We start from the raw sequence: 12,625 nt of genomic DNA on the forward strand, positions 1-12,625 counted from the left end.
ATCAGCTTGGAGTAAAATATCCCATTCTCTATTATTTCTTATCCCCGTAGAGCAGTAGTTCCGTCAGTGCACCTCATGCAATGAACTGTAGGCATTATTTAAAGTTCCCTGTTGCGCGCCTTCGGCCCCTAGCTGCAACCCCTTTCGTTCCTTTTACTGTACCTCGTTTCATATTCTCTTTCTTCCATCTTACTTTCAAGCGCCTCAGTGGCGTGATCGGTATGGTCTTGGCCCTCCACTTCGGTGGCCGCGAGTTTGATTCTCGGGCATTCCACTGAGGGGCGAGAGATGTGTATTTCTGGTGAAAGATGTTCACTCTCGACGTGGTTCAGAAGTCACATAAAGCCGTTGGTCCCGTTGCTGAATAACCACTGGTTCCATGCAACGTAAAAACACCATACAAACAAACAAACAAACCATCTTACTTTCCACCCTCTCCTAACAATTGATTTAAGTGCATATACGAGGTTTTCCTCCTGTTACACCTTTCAAAAACTTTACTCCCAAATTCCGTTTCATAGGTCCAAGTGCTTGGCCTTTGGCCTAAATTATATATTAAAATTATCTAGCTTTTTGGACATTAAGGATAAATTGAAAATGGGGCTGTTTTTACCATCTGTCCATCCGCCTGTGGTGGTCGCACATGGTAACACTGCGTCCCAGGCTTTAAATAGTTACGCTATGTGCAAGTTTTAGGTTAATAAAAGAACTTCTGGGTGTACATTTGCAACTGAAAAGTGTTTTAATAATTTACTGTATGCGAATTACACCGTAAAATATTCGTAATAGGATATTATTATTATTGATGAGTGTAAGCCGAATGTAACTATCTAAATCCCGGGACGCAGTGTTACCATACGCAAACACCACAGGCGGGTGGACAGATTGAAAAAAACCGAGTATCGGTTATCCCAATAATAGCGATGCCACATGCACGACCGCCAAGCATCCTCTTTGGAGAATTTAAATTAACATAAATCGCAATTGCAACAGGTTTAAGCGACGTGTACCTGACGATCGGAAGCTCAGCGTTGGCACGTTCCATGCACGACCGCCGTGCACGCGCTGTAGGGCATTCGTGGTGAGAATCGCTTTTGCTTTTCGAAAAATCTGTGTGCTAGGTCATGTTGGAAAGATCTGTGCTAGGCCATGCGTGGGCAACATACGACTCGGGGGCCGCGTGAGTGGGGACCGAGTTGTATTTTACATGACATTAACGTCAAGTATTTGTTGTGAAAAACAATTTCATTATTTCAACCAAGAGTAGGTGCTCATTAACTTTTATGTCACTAATGAACTATATTTGGTTTATGACGAGAAAATTGAAATCTAAACTAAAAATACGTTAAATGTCAATTATTTTCCCTCAAATCTCAGTTCTTTTACAAGGTCACTTGCATCCGATAAAGAGTAGTAGTGTTTTAAGCGGCGTTTAGTTTTTTAAATTGTGTTAAGGTAACGTAAAATTGTTAGATGCGGTGTATTCATACTAAAAATGTTTGATGCTAATAAAACCCAATTGGCCATTTTTTAAGCTTTTCTGAAAACGTTATTTCCTAGATTATATATATATATATATATATATATATATAATATATATATATATATATATATATTATACATTATATATATATATATATATATATATATATATATATATATACATTAGTAATTGATGATGAATTTAGATGCACGCAAATTGCGTGATTTATCACGTTTCGATATTCTCAGTAGTGAAAGATTCGCAAACTGATGGCCATTTAGTCTTGTATCTATGAATAATAATAATAATAATAATAATAATAATAATAATAATAATAATAATAATAATAATAATAATAGGTCGTCAATGGACTTAAGTCAAGTTAAGCAACATTGGGGCTGGTCAGTCGTTGGATGGGTGACCGCTCTCCTCGGCGTTGATTCCTTGGGAAAGGATCTTTACCATAATTTCCACAGTCTACTCAGCTGTAAATGAGTACCTATCCCTGATGGGGTAGGGTCCAGCTATGGGTTAAATAGCAAAACTCAGCAATGATGGAAAGAAATGAAGGAATAAACGACAACGACGTAAATGGAACCTCTGGCAACAGAGGAGCTTCGTCCGGCAACCAGGTATTCAACCCAATTGAAGGGGAAGACGGTCAGGTACTTGGAGGTCGTCATCCAGCAACTGATCACCACGACAGTAATCAACAGCCTGAGATTGGAGCTACAGAAGAAAAAAGGAAGAAATGGACAAGAGAAGAAAATAAGGAAATATGGAGATGCTACATCAGAAGCAACCCGACGGAGAGAGGATATAGAAGAAGATTGGTCAACATCTGGAATGAGAGGAATAACACCCCCCAAACAGAGCAGAGGCTGGCAGACCAAGTAAGAAACATAAAGAAAAAGAACTGGCTCTCCCCAACAGAAAGAGAAGAACTGGAAAGGGAAATGTCACACGACAACAAATTACACGAAGACGAACTGAGAGACGATGCCACAGAAGACGACAGGGAGGATGAGGTATCAAACAACGACACACGAAGAAACACCGACGAAGTAACAGAGAGGACGGAAGGGTAGAAAAGATTAGACAATGGATGGAGCCAGATACAGAGAGAACAAAGATCCCCTCCATGAAAGCCTACAACACCAAGAAATTAAGGGAGAAAACAAGTGAGGTCAATGAAATAATGGGCATAATACACACCACCAGTATCACAGAAACAAATAACTTGACATATGCAGGAGCAAGATTAGTAGCAGAACTGATGGGGATTCGAACACCAACACCACCAGCACAACCAACCCAACAGAAACCAAACAGCAACCTCCTTGGAAAAGGCGCCTGGAAAAGCAAATCATGGTGATGAGATCTGACTTGAGTAAACTGAAAGAGATAGCAGAAAAAAGGCTAAGAAGCAAGAAAACAGGAGGAACTCAACGAAAATACAAAGTACAAGAGAGGGGACTAAACAACACAATAGAAGATGTAAAACAGAGGCTTAAGGCCAAAGCACACAAGATCCAACGGTACACGAACAGGAATAAGGGATACCAACAGAACAAACTATTCGGAACCAACCAGAAAAGACTATACAGCCAACTAAGAGGGGAAGACAACCACCAAGAAATTCCTGAAGCCGAACCAAGTAAGAGACTCTGGGAAAACATATGGAGCAATCCAGTATCACACAACAAACATGCAACATGGCTCCAGGAAGTCAAGGAAGAAGAAACAGGGAGAATAAAACAAAGATTCACAGAGATCACGACAGACACAGTCAGACACCAACTAAAGAAAATGCCAAACTGGAAAGCCCCAGGTCCGATGAAGTCCATGGATACTGGCTCAAAAACTTCAAGGCCCTACACCCACGAATAGCAGAACAACTCCAGCATTGTATCTCAAATCACCATGCACCAAAATGGATGACCACAGGAAGAACATCCTTAGTACAAAAAGACAAGAGTAAGGGAAATATAGCCAGTAACTACAGGCCTATCACCTGCCTACCAATAATGTGGAAGTTACTAACAGGTATCATCAGTGAAAGGCTATACAACTACCTAGAGGAGACAAACACCATCCCCCATCAACAGAAAGGCTGCAGAAGGAAGTGTAGGGGCATAAAAGACCAGCTCCTGATAGACAAAATGGTAATGAAGAACAGTAGGAGAAGGAAAACCAACCTAAGCATGGCATGGATAGACTATAAGAAAGCCTTCGACATGATACCACACACATGGCTAATAGAATGCCTGAAAATATATGGGGCAGAGGAAAACACCATCAGCTTCCTCAAAAATACAATGCGCAACTGGAATACAATACTTACAAGCTCTGTAATAAGACTAGCAGAGGTTAATATCAGGAGAGGGATCTTCCAGGGCGACTCACTGTCCCCACTACTCTTCGTAGTAGCCATGATTCCCATGACAAAAGTACTACAGAAGATGGATGCCGGGTACCAACTCAAGAAAAGAGGCAACAGAATCAACCATCTGATGTTCATGGACGACATCAAGCTGTATGGTAAGAGCATCAAGGAAATAGATACCCTAATCCATACTGTAAGGATTGTATCTTGGGACATCAGGATGGAGTTTGGAATAGAAAAATGCGCCTAAGTCAACATACAAAAGGGCAAAGTAACGAGAACTGAAGGGATAAAGCTACCAGATGGGAGCAACATCAAACACATAGATGAGACAGGATACAAATACCTGGGAATAATGGAAGGAGGGGATATAAAACACCAAGAGATGAAGGACACGATCAGGAAAGAATATATGCAGAGACTCAAGGCGATACTCAAGTCAAAACTCAACGCCGGAAATATGATAAAAGCCATAAACACATGGGCAGTGCCAGTAATCAGATACAGCGCAGGAATAGTGGAATGGACGAAGGCAGAACTCCGCAGCATAGATCAGAAAACCAGGAAACATATGACAATACACAAAGCACTACACCCAAGAGCAAATACGGACAGACTATACATAACACGAAAGAAAGGAGGGAGAGGACTACTATGTATAGAGGACTGCGTCAACATCGAACACAGAGCACTGGGGCAATATCTGAAAACCAGTGAAGACAAGTGGCTAAAGAGTGCATGGGAAGAAGGACTAATAAAAGTAGACGAAGACCCAGAAATATACAGAATCAGGAGAATGACAGACAGAACAGAGGACTGGCACAATAAACCAATGCACAGACAATACATGAGACAGACTAAAGAACTAGCCAGCGATGACACATGGCAATGGCTACAGAGGGGAGAGCTAAAGAAGGAAACTGAAGGAATGATAACAGCGGCACAAGATCAGGCCCTAAGAACCAGATATGTTCAAAGAACGATAGACGGAAATAACATCTCTCCCATATGTAGGAAGTGCAATACGAAAAATGAAACCATAAACCACATAGCAAGCGAATGCCCGGCACTTGCACAGAACCAGTACAAAAAGAGGCAGGATTCAGTGGCAAAAGCCCTCCACTGGAGCCTGTGCAAGAAACATCAGCTACCTTGCAGTAATAAGTGGTACGAGCACCAACCTGAGGGAGTGATAGAAAACGATCACGCAAAGATCCTCCGGGACTATGGTATCAGGACGGATAGGGTGATACGTGCAAACAGACCAGACGTGACATTGATTGACAAAGTCAAGAAGAAAGTATCACTCATTGATGTCGCAATACCATGGGACACCAGAGTTGAAGAGAAAGAGAGGGAAAAAATGGATAAGTATCAAGATCTGAAAATAGAAATAAGGAGGATACGGGATATGCCAGTGGAAATCGTACCCATAATCATAGGAGCACTAGGCGCGATCCCAAGATCCCTGAAAAGGAATCTAGAAAAACTAGAGGCTGAAGTAGCTCCAGGACTCATGCAGAAGAGTGTGATCCTAGAAACGGCACACATAGTAAGGAGAGTGATGGACTCCTAAGGAGGCAGGATGCAACCTGGAACCCCACACTATAAATACCACCCAGTCGAATTGGAGGACTGTGATAGAGCAAAAAAAAAAAAAAAAATAATAATAATAAGGGGAAAAATGGATAAGTATCAAGACCTGAAAATAGAAATAAGAAGGATATGGGATATGCTAGTGGAAATTGTACCCATAATCATAGGAACACTAGGCACGATCCTAAGATCCCTGAAAAGGAATCTGGAAAAACTAGAGGCTGAAGTAGCTCCAGGACTCATGCAGAAGAGTAAGAAAAGTGATGGAACCCTAAGGACGCAGGATGCAACCCGGAACCCCACACTATAAATACCACCCAGTCGAATTAGAGGACTGATAGAGCAAAAAAAAAAAAATAATAATAATAAATAAATAAATGAATAATTAGATAAATAAATAATAAAACCTGAGTGCATCTGAACTTGTTTTTCCTTCCCCTTGTAACATTAGGGAAGACATGACACAGCCACCTAGCCCCTAGAATATGGTTTGTCTGTCCCGGGTTGGGGCGCGAGGTAGGTAGGGGAATGGGAGGGTAGGGAAACATCCACCCTTCAACTGCAAACCTGTTTGTCCATCCCGGGTGGGGCCGGGGTAGGTAGGGGATAGTGGGGTAGGGTAGACAGCACCGCCGAGGTCCATAAACCTGGTGATAATGTCTTACCGAGCTTTTAGGACTAAATGACACACGTTTAAACAAATTAAACAAACACGTAACTCCCTTACCTCTCGTTGCTAATTATCCTTCTGCATGAGCTAAAATGCAAACTGGGCTAATGAATCCTCGTAGATACAAAAATATACTTTTTATTTCCCAAATTAGCTAAACATTAAATGGAACAAAAAGAATATAAAATGGAGTAAAAAGAATAAAGTCTGACCCTCAAGAAAAACTGTAAACTGTCATTCTCCTTCCTGAACTTGATTAAGTAAACACTTCCCCTAAATCTCACTGTCTTAATTACGCCATTTAAATGGTCAAAGTCTTTAGAGAACCCATTCTTTTATATGATGCCATGAACCCATCTGAAATAAAGAGATATATTTATTATATCACTCCAGCATGTGAAAGATAATTAAAATGAACGTGTACACACTACACTACACTTCTCTTTCTCTTTTCAAAAGGTAACTTTTCCAAAGTCTTATGTTCCTCTACCTTGTGATGGGTGTGTCCTCGAACCCTCTCCAAATGTGTGTTCTATACCACGACACAGGTAATCAAAGAGTGTCCCCTCTTCTTTGGTATCTTGCATTGTTAGGCCCCATACACCACACGCTACGAACACACACATACGAACATGCCATTCGGAAATGCCATACTAACCAAGCGCGCTGGACCCAATCATATGATCTCTGAAAGGTCATCAGCCGCATGGTCACCAATTCTGATTGTTTTTTTCATTTCAGCACTCTTCGAGGAATCAAGCGCTTGTCACTAAGCCCTCCTGTCTCTAAGCGGAAAAAGCTGAGATTAACAATTCACCACCACACTTTCTTTTAAGAAATTTATAGTAGGTTTGAATGCCATCTTATAGCCATCACAGACTACTTCAACTAAACCTCCTCCCTAAATTGCTGTATAGATTTCAGCGGTTGTGTACACAAACTCCCCCAGCCATGTAGTACATAGCTTCCACGTCGGCAAACCTATCATTTATGAACGGATGTCGTTTGCCCTGAGGGGGCAAGACTGTAGTCACAGTCCTCGAATAAACAGCCAATGCAAGTAAAATTAAAAATGGAGAACGCCCACCAAACATTTTACCAGTACGAACAAGAGAATATTGAAAGAATTTTGCATACTGGAAGAATTTTCACTGAATGATAGTTCTGAAACTGTTTTTTAGATTACACTTTTTCTACAGTGTCATTAAGAATTTGAATAGAATCCATTCTTGTGACACTGCCGAATCTTTGCTAAACTAAAATCATTTAATGGTGTAATTATGTACGGAACCCGGTACCCTTCAGAATGGCGATGTAAATAGCCACTATATCTTGAAGCTGTTGTTTGGATAACACACGACAGTTGTGTACTTAGGTCAGTTTTTTACACCCCATGTGTATGTGTGTGTGCACATATGTTTTTTTTTTGCCAATTGTCTGTCTGTCTGCACTCACTCTGTCCGCCCTCAAATCTTAAAAACTGCGGAGGCCAGAGGGCTACAAAATGGTAAGTTGATCATCCACCCTCCAATCATCAAATATATCAAATTTCAACTCTGTAGCCTCAATAGGTTTTTTAATATTTTATTGAAGGTTAAAGGTAGCTATGATCTTGCATCTGGCACCAGCTATAGGTGGCAAAAAGAGAGGTCACCGCCGGGCAATGGCTATCTCATATGCCACGTCTGAAAGTTTCATGCAGCATTTATACGCTGTACAGAAAACTCGATTGCGCCGAAGAAAGTTCCGAGCATTTAGTTATTAATTTTCTTTTGCCTTCAGATATTTGGAGAAGAAAGCTACAATTATTAGTACTTCCACCATTCGCGTAATGTGTTTGGTTTGGGGTTGTGGGTAAGGGGGGGGGGGGAATATATTGAATGAGTTCTCGCATTGTTAATAATAGTATTAAGAATATCTCGTAAGTCAAATGACCGTCTATGAGCCGTTCACTTTTGACTCGATCACTTCAGTACAAATCTGTCGATCAGAAATCAATCGTGATTTCTGTGAACATTGCTTAAGTCTACAACTTTCTGCTTAATACTGGCAGTATATCTAAGGTCTTCATGAGCAGTAATTTAATCGTTTATATTTTTTCCTTCTCTTCTGGACATGGAAACTTGACGGTCCAATTTCATTCATCGCTACATTTCATGGGCAGTATCTATGCAAGTTACGAAAAATAACTGAATCGAATCTGAATTCACTATTTCTACATGAATGCAGTATGCTGGTAATGAGCTGCCTCCGTCATAGCGGCTGTAGGCAATAGCTGTTTAAGCGCCTCAGTGGCGTGATCGGTATGGTCTTGACCTGCCACCTCGATGGCTGCGAGTTCGATTCTGAGGCATTCCATTGAAGTGTTTAGAGATGCGTATTTCTGGTGATAGAAGTTCACTCTCGGCGTGATTCGGAAGTCACGCAAAGCCGTTGGTCCCGTTGTTGAATAACTACTAGTTCTATGTAACGTAAAAACGACAAACAAACAATAAATGTTTATTTATCATAATCTGTGAAAATAATAGTAAATACAGCTCAGATTTGGCTGTAGTCGGTCAGTCACAATACCAAAGCTTACAGTCTTGGAAAGAGGAGGCGTGTCTTTTATTTCATTTTTAGTTTCCACTCATCTTTGCTGAAGTCAGAATTTTCATATGATGTTTTATCGTCTCTTTAGACTACTTTCCACAATTCAAAGTAAGTTGAAAGCCTCGATGAAGTTGATGCATTTAATGATAATGCTGAGTAATTTCCTAGTAACTATAATAAACGTTACCGTATATCGGTATTACTTTTGTATGACACAGTGTCAAAATATGTTGCACTTATAAATGTCGATAGATGGTCTCAGTTTTAGAATCACGAAGTGTTCAGATGAAATAAAGCCTAAGTCGAAACGGTCAATACTGCGTTTAGCGACCAAGTGGTCGCCTGGGACTGGACCATGGCTAAAGTCATTAAACCACCGGTAATTGGGTAATTCAAACCTAAATTTTGATGCATATACCTTAGTCGGCAAATAGTTTAAATTATATTTTATTATTTTAAATGTGATTTTAATATTTTAAATATTATTATAATATTCTAAATGTTGTTTTAAAATTTTAAATGCTGTTTTAATATTGGAAATGTTTTTTAAATATTCTAAAAGTTTTTAAATATTTTAAATGTTATTCCATGAGGGTGATACTTGAGAAATTGTATGAGAACGCCGAAATCATTCGCTCTCTCGTCATTAGTGGTGATTTACTCATTTTTCAGGTGAAATTAATTTAGACTTCATTAGAAGTCAATTATGATTTCACTATCTTTTACACTTGCGTTGTCCATTTAAATCATAATGACTTATCCGTGCTTCATTAGAAGTGGAAGATAATAAATCGGTACTAGTTAAATCTCAAATTACAAAGGTAGTGCCTTCGTTTGAAGTGTATAGCTCATTTTAATCTGGTTTTCCAACTGGGCGGTCGTATCTTTGGCAATAATAATAATAATAATAATAATAATGATAATAATAATAATAATAATAATAATAATAATAATAATAATAATAATAATAATAATAAGTTATCATTGTCACAGCTAAAATTGGGAATTTGTCACGAGTCGTGTGTTGCTGAAAGCCTGAAAACTGTATATTCCTCGGTGTGTATTTTGCTTCTGTACACTCGCAAAAAAAAGGGGGGGGCTGGTTCTTCGTTTTCTACGGTAAATTTGCTTAAATATTGAGGATATTATTATAACGGTGTCACTTTTTGCTATTCGCTAACTTTACCCAGATTCATCACCACAAATGAATCTTTACCTGTGTTTGACATCGTGAATTGAATTGAATACAGAATTTAGGCCAGAGGCCTAGCAATGGGACCCATGAGGTCATTCAGAGCTGAAACGAAGATGAGCAGTAAAAGGGTTAAAAGGTTTAACAAGAGGAAAACACCGCAGTTGCACTATGAATCAATTGTTAGGGGAAGGTGGCAGGTAGGATGGAAGAACGCGAATATGAAGAGGTACGGTAAAAGGAACGAAAGGGATTACAGCTAGGGGACGAAGGCACGCGATAAAGAACCTTAAGTAATGGCTACATGCACCGCATGGTGTGCACTGACAGCACTACCTCTCGACGGGGCTTGTGACATGATGACGAGGGCCTCATACAGTCACAATTCGGCAAATCAAGTTGCACATTGCAAGGAGCAACAGCCTCTTTAGCTCTGGCTAGTCGTAATATTTACATTTTCCTGTCCACAATCAAATTATCATATTCTCTATATTTCGCTTTTTCCGATCATTAAAGTTAAAAGTTCCTCCAATTTCCGTTGCCAGTTGATTTCCCAAAATTGTTTTAAAACTGCCAATATTTTTTTACTGTAATTCATCTGTTCGTCACATAAAATTCCGTTTATAGAATAACTTTTATCATGCGTTATATATATTCATAAACGCATGGAGCGTATTTTGCTCTTTTTGATGGTAGACAGTTTATGCGCAGCGAGAGAGAAATTGATAGCGATCGTTTTTTGTTTCTCTTCCAGCCAATGGGAGGATCCTTCATAAAGCATTGATGACGAGACAAATTTATACCGATTTTTTCTGGCTTTTCTTCCAGCCAATGGGAGGATCTTTTACAAATCGCTGATGACGTGTTTCGGGAAACTCTCGTCATGGCAGCTCCTGATTGGCTGAAAGCTTCAAAGAACAGGAGTCGAGTCAAGAGATATGTAGTTTCTGTTGAACAGCGACAATGATAAGACGTCACTGAGATCTCGAGACGTGTGATATCTTGCAAAGGTAGACTTTTGGCTTCTGCCGGTCTCCAGTTTTCATAGGAGGTTTCAGAATGAAGACAATATCTAGGACTTGTAAGAAATTTCCCTCTCTGTGATTTACATAGGACCTTAGACTTTTTTGTTTTCCTGGAATGATATTTTTTCTTGACGTTTCACTACGAACACTCAAGGTATTTGGCCAACTGGCTTAAAATGATAATATCCAGGGTGCTTGCATGTTGAAGGAAAATGTGCGTTTTTGTTTTTTAGACACTATTTAGGATTTATAAGCATAATATTTAGAACTGGTAAGAGTACATAAGAGCTTAAACTTTTTTTTTTTTTGTAGGTTTCTCAGTTTCAACGGTTCCTGACGAACATTTTCCGGTATCCTATTTGGTAAACCTGTTCTAAAGGTTACAGAATTAGTGAATTCAGCTTGTTCTATGAATAAGGTTCTATCGAGGTGAAACTAGGTACATTTACCGAAAACAAAAATTAAGATTTGAACTGCAGCTTTGGTAACGTTTAGATCCTACATAAAGTTCGCAATAAGGAATATAGGAGAAAACTAACTGGTCAGGTGTAACAATTATACAAAGGTTTTAGATTGATTCGAAAGGTCGTGGGAGCATAACTTTTGAACTTGGGTTTTGTGATACGGTTATTTGGTAATGGTATATTGCACAGTTTGCCTAGGATACGCATAAAATTGCTAGTGTTCAGGAAGGCTTTATATGCAGGGCTCAGGCGATTCTGATGTATGGTGTTGCCTTTCAAATGGATTGTGACAGCATACCAAAGATTTTCATTAGTATAAGAGCCCTGGGGCAATTCAGTAGTTATTTTGTTTTGTAACCGTTCAGTGCGGAATATTATGCCTTTGGCAAAATAAAATGACACTGTTTGTGTGTGGCTCTCTGGCTCTGATTTCCTGTTCAGTGGAGGTTTGGGAGCTTTGGCCCTAAAAAACTGACCGCGGTAATTTTAGGTTTGATAAACCTGAAATGTATTTGGGTTATGCTTATGAATTATGTACCCTATGATATTGGTTTTTCCTTGCTAAAAATTCACGCGTGCTTTTCCGTCGTTGAACGCTGGTGCCGTATCCATGTATTCATGTATTCATGTTGTTGTTGTTGTTGACCAGATAGAACGGATAACTGGAAAAAGATCCTCCTCTCTTTACCTTGTGTTGGCAGTGATAAACGTTTATCTAGAAATGCTATTTTTATTAAAAACAAACAGTGTTTTTATATAGTTGTCAAGATTTTCGAAATGGATGTCAGTTCATACCAACTTTTTTTATATAATATTTATTGTAAGATAGCAACGCCTGTGGACGCGATTCCCCCAACCGTTACACAACTTTCACGTCAGTAAACACTTGGGAGTGAAGGAATGTTGTTTACCTTACGGGAGAAGTCTGTAGATACAGTCGATGTGAAAATAACCATTGCAAGCAAAGGAGAAGTTACGAGCGTTACTTACCAAACCTTATTACCACTCCCGCAAGGAGGTAATGTAAGGATTTTAACATAAACATGGTTTTTTAATTAAAAGAGTTAATTTAAGCTAACGAATACGGTGCATAATTTAGATTATTTCTTCTTATAATGAAATATGGTTTTTACTTCATTCCCTGTAGGTTATCATCACATTCATTTGCAAGTCATTAATCAAGTTATTTTTCATTCCACTACAGACGCTGAATGACC

General features: G+C 39.3%; 1 long non-coding RNA gene across 1 annotated transcript in view; it reads left to right on the forward strand.

Moving 5' to 3' along the window:
• Window positions 1-10,847: 10,847 nt before the first annotated feature.
• LOC135208943 (uncharacterized) overlaps window positions 10,848-12,625 on the forward strand; it is a 36,223-nt gene continuing 34,445 nt past the window's right edge. Inside the window, exon 1 of the long non-coding RNA XR_010313249.1 lies at window positions 10,848-10,929. This is a non-coding gene — a long non-coding RNA (uncharacterized LOC135208943). The remainder of the gene's footprint in view (window positions 10,930-12,625) is intronic.

Source organism: Macrobrachium nipponense, chromosome 37, assembly GCF_015104395.2.
Source record: "Macrobrachium nipponense isolate FS-2020 chromosome 37, ASM1510439v2, whole genome shotgun sequence".
Classification (NCBI taxonomy): domain Eukaryota; kingdom Metazoa; phylum Arthropoda; class Malacostraca; order Decapoda; family Palaemonidae; genus Macrobrachium; species Macrobrachium nipponense.